This window comes from Oncorhynchus masou, chromosome 5, assembly GCF_036934945.1.
Source record: "Oncorhynchus masou masou isolate Uvic2021 chromosome 5, UVic_Omas_1.1, whole genome shotgun sequence".
In the NCBI taxonomy this organism is placed as follows: Eukaryota; Metazoa; Chordata; class Actinopteri; order Salmoniformes; family Salmonidae; genus Oncorhynchus; species Oncorhynchus masou.
In genome coordinates this window covers 88,726,577-88,740,296 of record NC_088216.1, presented here as the reverse complement: position 1 = coordinate 88,740,296, position 13,720 = coordinate 88,726,577, and positions in this window count along the sequence as shown.

Here is a 13,720-nt window from a genome sequence, read left to right as displayed (position 1 = left end):
GTTCCTGTGGGGGAAAGATTCTATTGGGGAAAGGTTCCTGTGGGGAAAGATTCTATTGGGGAAAGGTTCCTGTGGGGGAAAGATTCTATTGGGGAAAGGTTCCTGTGGGGGAAAGATTCTATTGGGGAAAGGTTCCTGTGGGGGAAAGATTCTATTGGGGAAAGGTTCCTATTGGGGAAAGGTTCCTGTGGGGGAAAAAGATTCTATTGGGGAAAGGTTCCTGTGGGGGAAAGATTCTATTGGGGAAAGGTTCCTGTGGGGGAAAGATTCTATTGGGGAAAGGTTCCTGTGGGGGAAAGGGGGAAAGGTTCCTGTGGGGAAAGATTCTATTGGGAAATTGGGGAAAGGTTCCTGTGGGGGAAAGATTCTATTGGGAAAGATTCTATTGGGAAAGGTTCCTGTGGGGGAAAGATTCTATTGAAAGGTTCCTGTGGGGGAAAGGTTCCTGTGGGGGAGGTTCTGTGGGGGGATTCTATTGGGGAAAGGTTCCGGTGGGGAAAGATTCTATTGGGGAAAGGTTCCTGTGGGGGGAAAGATTCTATTGGGGAAAGGTTCCTGTGGGGGAAAGATTCTATTGGGGAAAGGTTCCTGTGGGGGAAAGATTCTATTGGGGGAAAGGTTCCTGTGGGGAAAGATTCTATTGGGGAAAGGGGAAAGATTCTATTGGGGAAAGGTTCCTGTGGGGGAAAGATTCTATTGGGGAAAGGTTCCTGTGGGGAAAGATTCTATTGGGGAAAGGTTCCTGTGGGGGAAAGATTCTATTGGGGAAAGGTTCCTGTGGGGGAAATTCTGTGGGGGAAAGATTCTATTGGGAAAGGTTCTATTGGGGAAAGATTCTATTGGGGAAAGGTTCCTGTGGGGAAAGATTCTATTGGGGAAAGGTTCCTGTGGGGGAAAGATTCTATTGGGGGAAAGATTCTATTGGGGAAAGGTTCCTGTGGGGGAAAGATTCTATTGGGGAAAGGTTCCTGTGGGGGAAAGATTCTATTGGGGAAAGGTTCCTGTGGGGGAAAGATTCTATTGGGGAAAGGTTCCTGTTGGGTAAAGATTCTATTGGGGAAAGGTTCCTGTGGGGAAAGATTCTATTGGGGAAAGGTTCCTGTGGGGGAAAGATTCTATTGATTCTATTGGGGAAAGGTTCCTGTGGGGAAAGGTTCCTGATTCTATTGGGGAAAGGTTCCTGTGGGGAAAGATTCTATTGGGGAAAGGTTCCTGTGGGGGAAAGATTCTATTGGGGAAGATTCTATTGGGGAAAGGTTCCTGTGGGGGAAAGATTCTATTGGGGAAAGGTTCCTGTGGGGGAAATTGGGGAAATTCTATTGGGAAAGGTTCCTATTGGGAAAGGTTGTGGGGAAAGATTCTATTGGGGAAAGGGAAAGGTTCCTGTGGGGGAAAGATTCTATTGGGGAAAGGTTCCTGTGGGGGAAAGAGGTTCTATTGGGGAAAGGTTCCTGTGGGGAAAGGGGAAAGATTCTATTGGGGAAAGGTTCCTGTGGGGGAAAGATTCTATTGGGGAAAGGTTCCTGTGGGGGAAAGATTCTATTGGGGAAAGGTTCCTGTGGGGAAAGATTCTATTAGGTTCCTGTGGGGGAAAGGTTCCTGTGGGGGAAAGATTCTATTGGGGAAAGGTTCCTATGGGGGAAAGATTCTATTGGGGAAAGGTTCCTGTGGGGGAAAGATTCTATTGGGGAAAGGTTCCTGTGGGGAAAGATTCTATTGGGGAAAGGTTCCTGTGGGGGGAAAGATTCTATTGGGGAAAGATTCTATTGGGGAAAGGTTCCTGTGGGGGAAAGATTCTATTGGGGAAAGGTTCCTGTGGGGGAAAGATTCTATTGGGGAAAGGTTCCTGTGGGGGAAAGATTCTATTGATTCTATTGGGGAAAGGTTCCTGTGGGGAAAGGTTCCTGTGGGGGAAAGATTCTATTGGGGAAAGGTTCCTGTGGGGGAAAGATTCTATTGGGGAAAGGTTCCTGTGGGGGAAAGATTCTATTGGGGAAAGGAAAGATTCTATTGGGGAAAGGTTCCTGTGGGGGAAAGATTCTATTGGGGAAAGGTTCCTGTGGGGAAAGATTCTATTGGGGAAAGATTCTGTGGGGAAAGATTCTATTGGGGAAAGATTCTATTCCTGTGGGGGGGGAAAGATTCTATTGGGGAAAGGTTCCTGTGGGGGAAAGATTCTATTGGGGAAAGGTTCCTGTGGGGGAAAGATTCTATTGGGGAAAGATTCTATTGGGGAAAGATTCTATTGGGGAAAGGTTCCTATTGGGGAAAGATTCTATGGGGGAAAGAAAGGTTCCTGTTCCTGTGGGGAAAGATTCTATTGGGAAAGGTTCCTGGGGAAAGATTCTATTGGGGAAAGGTTCCTGTGGGGAAAGATTCTATTGGGGAAAGGTTCCTGTGGGGGAAAGATTCTATTGGGGAAAGGTTCCTGTGGGGAAAGATTCTATTGGGGAAAGGTTCCTGTGGGGAAAGATTCTATTGGGGAAAGGTTCCTGTGGGGAAAGATTCTATTGGGGAAAGGGGGAAAGATTCTATTGGGGAAAGGTTCCTGTGGGGGAAAGGTTCCTGTGGGGGAAAGATTCTATTGGGGAAAGGTTCCTGTGGGGAAAGATTCTATTGGGGAAAGGTTCCTGTGGGGAAAGGGGAAAGGTTCCTGTGGGGAAAGATTCTATTGGGGAAAGGTTCCTGTGGGGAAAGATTCTATTGGGGAAAGGTTCTGTGGGGAAAGATTCTATTGGGGAAAGGTTCCTGGGGGAAAGATTCTATTGGGGGAAAGGTTCTATTGGGGAAAGGTTCCTGTGGGGGAAAGATTCTATTGGGGAAAGGTTCCTGTGGGGGGAAAGATTCTATTGGGGAAAGGTTCCTGTGGGGAAAGATTCTATTGGGGAAAGGTTCCTGGGGGAAAGATTCTATTGGGGAAATTGGGGAAAAAGGTTCCTGTGGGGAAAGATTCTATTGGGGAAAGGTTCCTGTGGGGAAAGATTCTATTGGGGAAAGGTTCCTGTGGGGGAAAGATTCTATTGGGGAAAGGTTCCTGTGGGGGAAAGATTCTATTGGGGAAAGGTTCCTGTGGGGAAAGATTCTATTGGGGAAAGGTTCCTGTGGGGGAAAGATTCTATTGGGGAAAGGTTCCTGTGGGGGAAAGATTCTATTGGGGAAAGGTTCCTGTGGGGGAAAGATTCTATTGGGGAAAGGTTCCTGTGGGGGAAATTGGGAAAGGTTCCTGTGGGGGAAATTCTATTGGGGAAAGGTTCCTGTGGGGGAAAGGTTCTATTGGGGAAAGATTCTATTGGGGAAAGGTTCCTGTGGGGGAAAGATTCTATTGGGGAAAGGTTCTATTGGGGAAAGGTTCTATTGGGAAAGGTTCCTGTGGGGGAAAGATTCTATTGGGAAAGGTTCCTGTGGGGGGGGGAAAGGTTCCTGGGGAAAGGTTCCTGTGGGGAAAGATTCTATTGGGGAAAGGTTCGGGGAAAGATTCTATTGGGGAAAGGTTCCTGTGGGGAAAGATTCTATTGGGGAAAGGTTCCTGTGGGGAAAGATTCTATTGGGGGGTTCTATTGGGGAAAGGTTCCTGTGGGGGAAAGATTCTATTGGGGAAAGGTTCCTGTGGGGGAAAGATTCTATTGGAGAAAGGTTCTATTGGGGAAAGGTTCCTGGGGGAAAGATTCTATTGGGGAAAGGTTCCTGTGGGGAAAGATTCTATTGGGGAAAGGTTCTATTGGGGAAAGGTTCCTGTGGGGGAAAGATTCTGGGGAAAGGTTTGGGGAAAGATTCTATTGGGGAAAGGTTCCGGTGGGGAAAGATTCTATTGGGGAAAGGTTCCTGTGGGGGAAAGGTTCTATTGGGGAAAGGTTCCTGTGGGGAAGGGGGAAAGATTCTATTGGGGAAAGGTTCCTGTGGGGGAAAGGTTCTATTCTTGGGGAAAGGTTCCTGTGGGGAAAGATTCTATTGGGGAAAGGTTCCTGTGGGGAAAGATTCTATTGGGGAAAGGTTCCTGTGGGGGAAAGGTTCTATTCTTGGGGAAAGGTTCCTGTGGGGGAAAGATTCTATTGGGGAAAGGTTCCTATTGGGAAAGGTCCTGGGGAAAGATTCTATTGGGGAAAGGTTCCTGTGGGGGAAAGATTCTATTGGGGAAAGGTTCCTGTGGGAAAGGTTCCTGGGGAAAGATTCTATTGGGGAAAGGTTCCTGTGGGGGAAAGATTCTATTGGGGAAAGGTTCCTGGGGGAAAGATTCTATTGGGGAAAGGTTCCTGTGGGGAAAGATTCTATTGGGGAAAGGTTCCTGTGGGGAAAGATTCTATTGGGGAAAGGTTCCTGTGGGGAAAGGGGGAAAGATTCTATTGGGGAAAGGTTCCTGTGGGGAAAGATTCTATTGGGGAAAGGTTCCTGTGGTGGAAAGTCTATTGGGGAAAGATTCTATTGGGGAAAGGTTCCTGTGGGGAAAGGTTCTATTCTTGGGGAAAGGTTCCTGTGGGGAAAGATTCTATGGGGGAAAGATTCTATTGGGGAAAGGTTCACATGGGGGTTTCCATGGAAGCCAAAAAGGGAGTGAGGTGTGTGTGTGTATGCTCATACACACATGCATGTGGGCCCTGTGAGAGGAAGTGTGTCCATCTGATGAATGGGCATGTGCCTGAACCCATTTTTATACACTAATTGTAGTCTCACCCATGTATTTCTAATGACACCACAGGTGTGCTAACGTTAAATAAAACACACAAAATGTTATGAAAATCATCAACATGTATTTTGTGTTTTTTGATGTCCTGTGTGGACAAAGTCACGGAAACTTATGAACATCAGATTAAATTAACTGCATATTTCAGAGAGAAAACCTGTAAATCAGTACAATTCGACAGGAACACAGCAGGAGGGTTAAATAATCAACTTATAATCAACTTTGCTTACCTTAATACATGGAATCGCTTTAGGCTACTTGCAAGCTGGTTCAATCACAGTCATTTTGTATTGTCAGGCTGGAATGGCAATTTGTTTTGAATCGGAATGGCAGTTAAATTTGAATTGACCAAAAGGTTCTATATACAGTAGAACGACCTTCTTTGTATCTAAGATTTATGCTTTTCAATCTCTCTGGTTCCCATCCAAACAACCAAAAGGTTCTATATGGAACCCCAAACAACCAAAACGTTCTATACGGAAACCCAAAATACCAAAAGGTTCAATACGGAACCTCAAACAACCAAAAGGTTCTATATGGAACCCCAAACAACCAAAATGTTCTATGTGGAACCCCAAACAACCAAAAGGTTCAAAATGGAACCCCAAACAACCAAAAGGTTCTATACGGAACTCCACACAACCACAATGTTCTATACGGAACCCCAAACAACCAAAAGGTTCTATATGGAACCCAAAACAACCAAAAGGTTATATACGGAACCCCAAATAACCAAAAGGTTCTATACGGAACCCCAAACAACCAAAATGTTTTATATGGAACCCCAAACAACCAAAAGGTTCTATACGGAACCCCAATCAACCAAAATGTTCTATATGGAACCCCAAACAAGCAAAATGTTCTATATGGAACCCCAAACAAACTAAATGTTCTGGAATCCCAAACAACCCTTTTTTCGAAGAGTGTACATAGAGGACTGTAAAGGACAGGAACCATGGATCAGCATTTTTGTCGTGCAAATGACCAGGGACACTCGAAGTCAAACTTAAATGAATCATTGTTTATTGTCAGCTTGCTGGACAGGTTCCAACCAACTGAATGTACCATATGTATATCCATTATATCCTTCCTGTTTGGCCCTGTCCGGGGGTGTCCGCGGATGGGGCCACAGTGTCTCCTGACCCCTCCTGTTTCAGCCTCCAGTATTTATGCTGCAGTAGTTTATGTGTCGGGGGGCTGGGGTCAGTTTGTTATATCTGGAGTACTTCTCCTGTCCTATTCAGTGTCCTGTGTGAATTTAAGTGTGCTCTCTCTCATTCTCTCTTTCTCTCTTTCTTTCTCTCTCTTGGAGGACCTGAGCCCTAGGACCATGCCCCAGGACTACCTGACAGTTTCAACTGTTCTGCCTTATTATTATTGGACCATGCTGGTCATTTATGAACATTTGAACATCTTGGCCATGTACTGTTATAATCTCCACCGGCACAGCCAGAAGAGGACTGGCCACCCAGGACAGGTTTTGGCCTTTCTAGGGAGTTTTTCCTAGCCACCGTGCTTCTACACCTGCATTGCTTGCTGTTTGGGGTTTTAGGCTGGGTTTCTGTACAGCACTTTGAGATATCAGCTGATGTACGAAGGGCTATATAAATTAATTTGATTTGATTTGATGTACACAAAAAAATAGCTTCTATCTCAAGGCCATCAGACTGTTAAACAGCCATCACTAACATTGAGTGGCTGCTGCCAACATACTGACTCAAATCTCTAGCCACTTTAATAAAAAAAATTGGATGTAATAAATGTATCACTACTCACTGTAAACAATGCCACTTTATATAATGTTTACAAACCTTACATTACTCTCATATGTACATACTGTACTCTATACCATATACTGCATCTTGCCTATGCCATTCGGCCATCGCTCATCCATGTATTTATATGTACATACGTATAAATATATTGATGAGGGTGTACATAGGCCTTGTGTTTATAAGGTAATTGTTGTGCAATTGTTAGATCACTTGTTAGATATTACTGCATGGTCGGAACTAGAAGCACAAGCATTTCGCTACATGCACATTAACATCTGCTAACCATGTGTATGTGACAAATACAATTTGATTTGATTAGAGAGCTCCAATGTACTTACACATAAAGTAATATTGGCATGATTTAGCTTATTCATCATTCGTAATTAATTCATCATTAACGTTTGCTATAACTCATTTGACAGACCAATACCTCACAAGGTTTCTTCTCTCCAAGCTGAGACCTTGAAACTGAAATATCGTTCTCAAAACAAGGTTCAAGGCCATACTGCCAAATTGCACAAACTGCAGTGAGGATTTCTCCCAGGTATTTAAATCAGTCCCTTGCATGAACACAGCAACTGGTTATTATAAATGCACAAACATACACATTTCTGAAACAATTTATTTTGGTGTTTGTGAATAAAACCTATTTGTAGATCATTCTGGCCTGCTCATTCCCATGGGTATAGATCGGAAACATAAGGTATGTTGACTTATGGTTAAATCCCCCAACTTTACATGTATTTAATCTCAATGAACATGAACAGTTACAGTACATAGCATATAGGCTCCTCCCATAAGCGATGGAGCCTATAGCCTTACAGATCACTGAAGCCTTACAGATCACTGAAGCATTACAGATGGCTGAAGTCTTACAGATGGCTGAAGTCTTACAGATGGCTGAAGTCTTACAGATGGCTGAAGCCTTACAGATGGCTGAAGCCTTACAGATCACTGAAGCCTTACAGATGGCTGAAGCGTTACAGATGGCTGATGTCTTACAGATGGCTGAAGCGTTACAGATCGCTGATGTCTTACAGATGGCTGAAGCCTTACAGATCACTGAAGCATTACAGATCGCTGAAGCCTTACAGATCGCTGGCAGGTAACATACTCACTTTATGATATTTTATGGCTGTCTGTCATGAATACAAAATATTTTTTTAGGTAGCCTGCTATATTCATACGTCCACCATCTTGTTTTCCAAACATGCTTCATTCCTTTCATCTGGAGGTCAAATACATTCCCCAGATCTAAACAGGATGCACTCCTGATGATTCTTTATTTTCCCCTTTTTATTGTTGTTGTTAATACCTGCCCAAATCTAATTGAGCTGTTTCTTCAATGTCAAACCTTGTAGGAAGATGCTTTTGGTATGGAGATAATACATATCAGATTTCTCCATCCAGCAGACCTGATCGATTTCAGAGGAGTGGAGAGTAAAGTGGAGGAGGGGATGAAAGGAAGAGAGGTGAGGTGTGGAGAGGATGGAGGAGAAGTCGAAGAGAGGAGAGGAGAGAAGAGGTGAGGAGTAGAAGAAGAGGAAGAGAGGAGAAGTGGGGAGTGGAGAAGTGAAGAGAGGATAGAGTTGAGGAGGATAAGAGGAAGAGTGCAGAGGAGAGTTGAAGAGGAGAGGTGAGGAGGAGAAGAGGAATAGGGGAGAGGAGGAGAAGAGGAGAGGAGAGGAGAGGAAAGAGATGAGAGGATGGAGAAGAGAAGAGAGGAGAGGAAGAGAGGAGAGGAGGAAAAGAGGAAAAGATGACATGAGAGGTGAGGGGGAGAAGAAGAATAGGGGAGAGGAGGAGAAGAGGAGGAGAAGAGGAGAGGAGAGGAGTAAAATAGCAGAGGAAAGGAGGAAGGAGAGGAAAGAGAGGAGAGGAGAGGAGAGGAGGCAAGGGGACAAGGGATGGGAGAAGAGGTGGATTACAAGACAGAGGAGAGAGGGAAGGAAAGTCCTGTGAAAAGAAGAGAGAAAAACAGGTGGAAGATAAACAAGAAGAGAGGAAGAAAGATTCCCATATGTCTCTGGAGGGACATGTTTTAAGTCATATACAGCAGGTGTACTGCACCATAATATACAGCAACAGCCTTGAATGAGTTCCCACTTTTCTAGTGGATTGAAATGAAATTGCAACTCAATTTCTACGTCTTGTTTTGAAAGTAGCAATATTTTGGAGATGATTTCATTTTGAAATAATCGAAATGGAGAGGTACTCTGAATGAAGGGAATAAGTCCATTCTTGAACACGTGGTAATCTGCTAGAGAACCAGTTTTGAATTAAATATAGTTTTTGTATGACTGAAGCCTGCAGTGAGAGATACGATCAAGTCAAATTGTATTGGTCAAATACACATATTTTAGCAGATGTTATTGCGAGTGTAGCGGTATGCTTGTGTTCCTACACTGCAGTAATATTTAACAATTCACAGCAATACACACAATTCTAAAAGTAAAAGAATGGAATTTAGAAAAATACATTCAGAAAGTATTCAAACCCCTGACTCTTTCCACATTTTGTGACGTTAGAGCCTTATTCAAAAAGTGATTAAATTGTTTTGTTTTTCCAGTCATCAATCTACTCAGACCCTTTACTTTTTATTTATAATTATTCAGACCCTTTACTCAGTACTTGGTTGAAGCACCTTTGACAGTGATTACAGCCTTGAGTCTTCTTGGGTATGAGACTACAAGCTTGGCATACCTGTATTTTTGGGAGTTCCTACCATTTTTCTCTGCAGATCCTCTCAAGCTGTCAGGTTGGATGGGGAGTGTTGCTGCACATCTATTTTCAGGTCCCTCCAGAGACGTTCGATCGGGTTTAAGTCCGGGCTCTGGGTGGGCCACTCAAGGACATTCAGAGACTTGTTTTCGAAGCCACTCCTGCGTTGCCTTGGCTGTGTGGTTCTGGAAGGTTCTCCCATCTCATACAGGAACTCTATAGCTCTGTCAGAGTGACCATCGGGTTCTTGGTCACCTCCCTGACCAAAGCCCTTCTACCTGGATTGCTCAGTTTGGCCGGACAGCCAGCTCTAGGAAGAATCGTGGTGGTTCCAAACGCCTTCCATTAAAGAATGATGGAGGCCACTATGTTCTTGGGGACCTACAAGGCTGCAGAAACATTTTGGTTCCATTCCCCAGATTACTTCAACCTCATTGCTTGGTTTTTGCTCTGACATGCACTGTCAACTGTGGGACATTCTATAGACAGGTGTGTGCCTTTCCAAATCCTGTTCAATCAATCAAATTTACCACAGGTGGATTCCAATCAAGTTGTAGAAACATCTCATGAATGATCAATGGAAACAGGATGCAGGTGAGCTCAATTTTGAGTCTCATATCAAAGGGTCTGAATACTTAAGTAAATAAGGTATTTCTGTTTTTGTATTTTTATACATTTGCAAAAATAAATATTTTTCGCTTTGTCATTATGGCGTATTGTTAGTAGGTTGCTGAATTTCTATTTTTTTTAAATCGATTTTAGAATAAGGCTGTAACGTAACAAAATGTGGAAAAAGTCAAGGGGTCTGAATACTTTCAGAAGGCACTGTGTCATGACTTTGCCCTCTTTGGGTACAGCGAGCACCATCCCCCCGCTCTCTGCTTCTACAACCGGACTGCTGTGGTCAGAGAGGGGTCGTAAATTCCTGAGAAGACCCTACCTCATGGCCACACAGTATAAGAGACAGAGTGAATCTTCATAGAGAACAAAGGAATTTCTTCCACCTCACAGAACTTGAGGTCCGAACAACGTTCATGTTCCAGAGAAGGTATAAAAGTTGGGTGAAGAATATGAACTGGTCCATTAGTCACAACTTGGGGAAACTCATGGGAGACGGTGTGGCCACATTACCATAACGCTGTTTATATAATAGCCGCAGATATGAGGTTTACATCTAATTATTGTATAAGATGAATGAGTGAGTATGATACTGTTTGTAAAATTGTGTCATGTGATTTTGGACTGTTTAATGAGGGAAACTCCAATTCCCTTTTGAGTTGAACTAAATGAGAGGACTGCCCATGAGCCCAGTTAGGGTCAGGCATCCTGGGACAGCCCCTTTTCTGCAATTCCGAATAAAACACAACTTTGAGAAATTCTCAGTGGACCATGTTTCTCTCAATCACGGGAGGACGAAGGTTGCAGACCATTGCTGAATCTTTTAACCATACCACGTGGTTAAACTCTTAGACTATCGACACCGACAGAATAAGAACAAGTCTTTGATATTAATTACTAGTCTGCAGCTAGTAATTCAGTAGCATTGAATGTGAAAAACGACAACCGCTGAAACATCTATTCTACAACAACAGGAATGAATGTCGCTATGAACTATCCCCTTTAACCATAACAGACAGAGAGAGAAAGAGAGAGAGAGAGAGACGGACAATTCTACAAAAGAAACAACTTTTCAACAAAGATAGAGACGACACACTGAGCGTAAATATATATATTGATTCTAATTGTTCCCAAATCAGTGAGCGTTCATGTGTAAATTATTAGCATTTAAATTGTTATAATTATTAACTCTGTAGTGACATCTTAGTCGACCCCCACTTCCCTTTTGTCTAACAAGCTGCTATGCCGGTTTAGCCCACTAGGGCACATTTCCCTATTATTTCTTGTAACCAAAATGGAGTCGTGATCTGATTTGCTGAAGGGAGGGTGGGGGAGGGCCTTGTAGGCATTTCGAAAAGGGGAGTAGCAGTGGTTGAGTGTTTTACCAGCGTGAATACGCAGACAGACACAGATATGCAAACAGACACATGTATGCAGACAGACACAGTCTGCATACCAGTGTCAGTCTGCATACCAGTGTCTGTCTGCATACCAGTGTCTGTCTGCATACCAGTGTCTGTCTGCATACCAGTGTCTGTCTGCATACCAGTGTCTGTCTGCGTACCAGTGTCTGTCTGCGTACCAGTGTCTGTCTGCATACCAGTGTCTGTCTGCATACCAGTGTCAGTCGGCGTACCAGTGTCAGTCGGCGTACCAGTGTCTGTCTGCATACCAGTGTCTGTCTGCATACCAGTGTCTGTCTGCGTACCAGTGTCTGTCTGCATAAGTGTCTGTCTGCGTACCAGTTTGTCTGCATACCAGTGTCTGTCTGCATACCAGTGTCAGTGGGACACAGTGTCTGTCTGCATACCAGTGGTCTGCATACCAGTGTCTGTCTGCGTACCAGTGTCTGTCTGCATACCAGTGTCTGTCTATAACTGTCTGCAACCAGTGTCTGTCTGCATACCAGTGTCTGTCTGCGTACCAGTGTCTGTCTGCATACCAGTGTCTGTCTGCCCAGTGTCTGTCTGCATACCAGTGTCTGTCTGCATACCAGTGTCAGTCTGCATACCAGTGTGTCTGTACCAGTGTCTGTCTGCATACCTGTGTCTGTCCGTACCAGTGTCTGTCTGCATAAGTGTCTGTCTGCGTACCAGTGTCTGTCTGCATACCAGTGTCAATCTGCATACCAGTGTCTGTCTGCATACCAGTGGCTGTCTGCGTACCAGTGTCTGTCTGCGTACCAGTGTCTGTCTGCATACCAGTGTCTGTCTGCATACCAGTGTCTGCCTGCATACCAGTGTCTCCCTGCATACCAGTGTCTGTCACACCAGTGTCTGGCAGTGTCTGTCTGCATACCAGTGTCTGTCTGCATACCAGTGTCGGTCTGCATACCAGTGTCTGTCTGCATACCAGTGTCTGTCTGCATACCAGTGTCTGTCTGCATACCAGTGTCTGTCCAAGTGTCGGTCTGCATACACTCTGCATACCTGTGTCTGTCTGCATAAGTGTCTGTCTGCATACCAGTGTCTGTCTGCATACCAGTGTCGGTCTGCATACCAGTGTCTGTCTGCATACCAGTGTCTGTCTGCATACCAGTGTCTGTCTGCATACCAGTGTCTGTCTCTATATCTCTGTCTGTCTGTATGTACGTGTCAGTCTGTTTATACAGTGCCTTGCAAAAGTATTCGGTCCCCTTGAACTTTGCAACCTTTTGCCACATTTCAGGCTTCAAACATAAAGATATAAAACTGTATTTGTGAAAAATCAACAACAAGTGGGACACAATCATGAAGTCGACATTTATTGGATATTTCAAAGTTTTTAACAAATCAAAAACTGAAAAAGCAAAATTATTCAGCCCCTTTCTTTCAGTGCAGCAAACTCTCTCCAGAAGTTCAGTGAGGATCTCTGAATGATTTAATGTTGACCTAAATGACTAATGATGATAAATACAATCCACCTGTGTGTAATCAAGTCTCCGTATAAATGCACCTGCACTGTGAAGTCTCAGAGGTCCGTTTATGGAAGAGCATCATGAAGAACAAGGAACACACCAGGCAGGTCCGAGATACTGTTGTAAAGAAGTTTAAAGTGGATTTGGATACAAAAAGATTTCCCAAGCTTTAAACATCCCAAGGAGCACTGTGCAAGCATAATATTGAAATGGAAGGAGTATCAGACCACTGCGAATCCCAAGACCTGGCCTATCCCCTCTAAACTTACAGCTTGGAAGACTGATCAGAGATGCAGCTAAGAGGCCCATGATCACTCTGGATGAACTGCAGAGATCTACAGCTGAGGTGGGAGACTCTGTCCATAGGACAACAATCAGTAGTATATTGCAAAATCTGGCCTTTATGGAAGTTTGGCAAGAAGAAAGCCATTTCTTAAAGATATCCATCACGTTTAAAGTATGCCACAAGCCACCTACACCAAACATGTGGAAAACTCTGGTGGTGGCAGCATCATGGTTTGGGCCTGCTTTTCTTCAGCAGGGACAGGGAAGATGGTTAAAATTGATGGGAAGATGGATGGAGCCAAATACAGGACCATTCTGGAAGAAAACCTGGAGTCTGCAAAAGACCCTGAGACTGGGACGGAGATTTGTCTTTCAACAAGACAATGATCCAGAACATAAAGCAAAATCTACAATGGAATGGTTCAAAAGTAAACATATCCAGGTGTTAGAATGGCCAAGTCAAAGTCCAGACCTGAATCCAATCGAGAATCTGTGGAAAGAACTGAAAACTGCTGTTCACAAATGCTCTCCATCCAACCTCACTGAGCTCGAGCTGTTTTGCAAGGAGGAATGGGAAAAAATGTCAGTCTCTCGATGTGCAAAACTGATAGAGACCCCAAGCGACTTACAGCTGTAATCGCAGCAAAAGGTGGCGCTACAAAGTATTAACTTAAGGGGGCTGAATAATTTTGCACTCCCAATTTTTCAGTTTTTGATTTGTTAAAAAAGTTTGAAATATCCAATAAA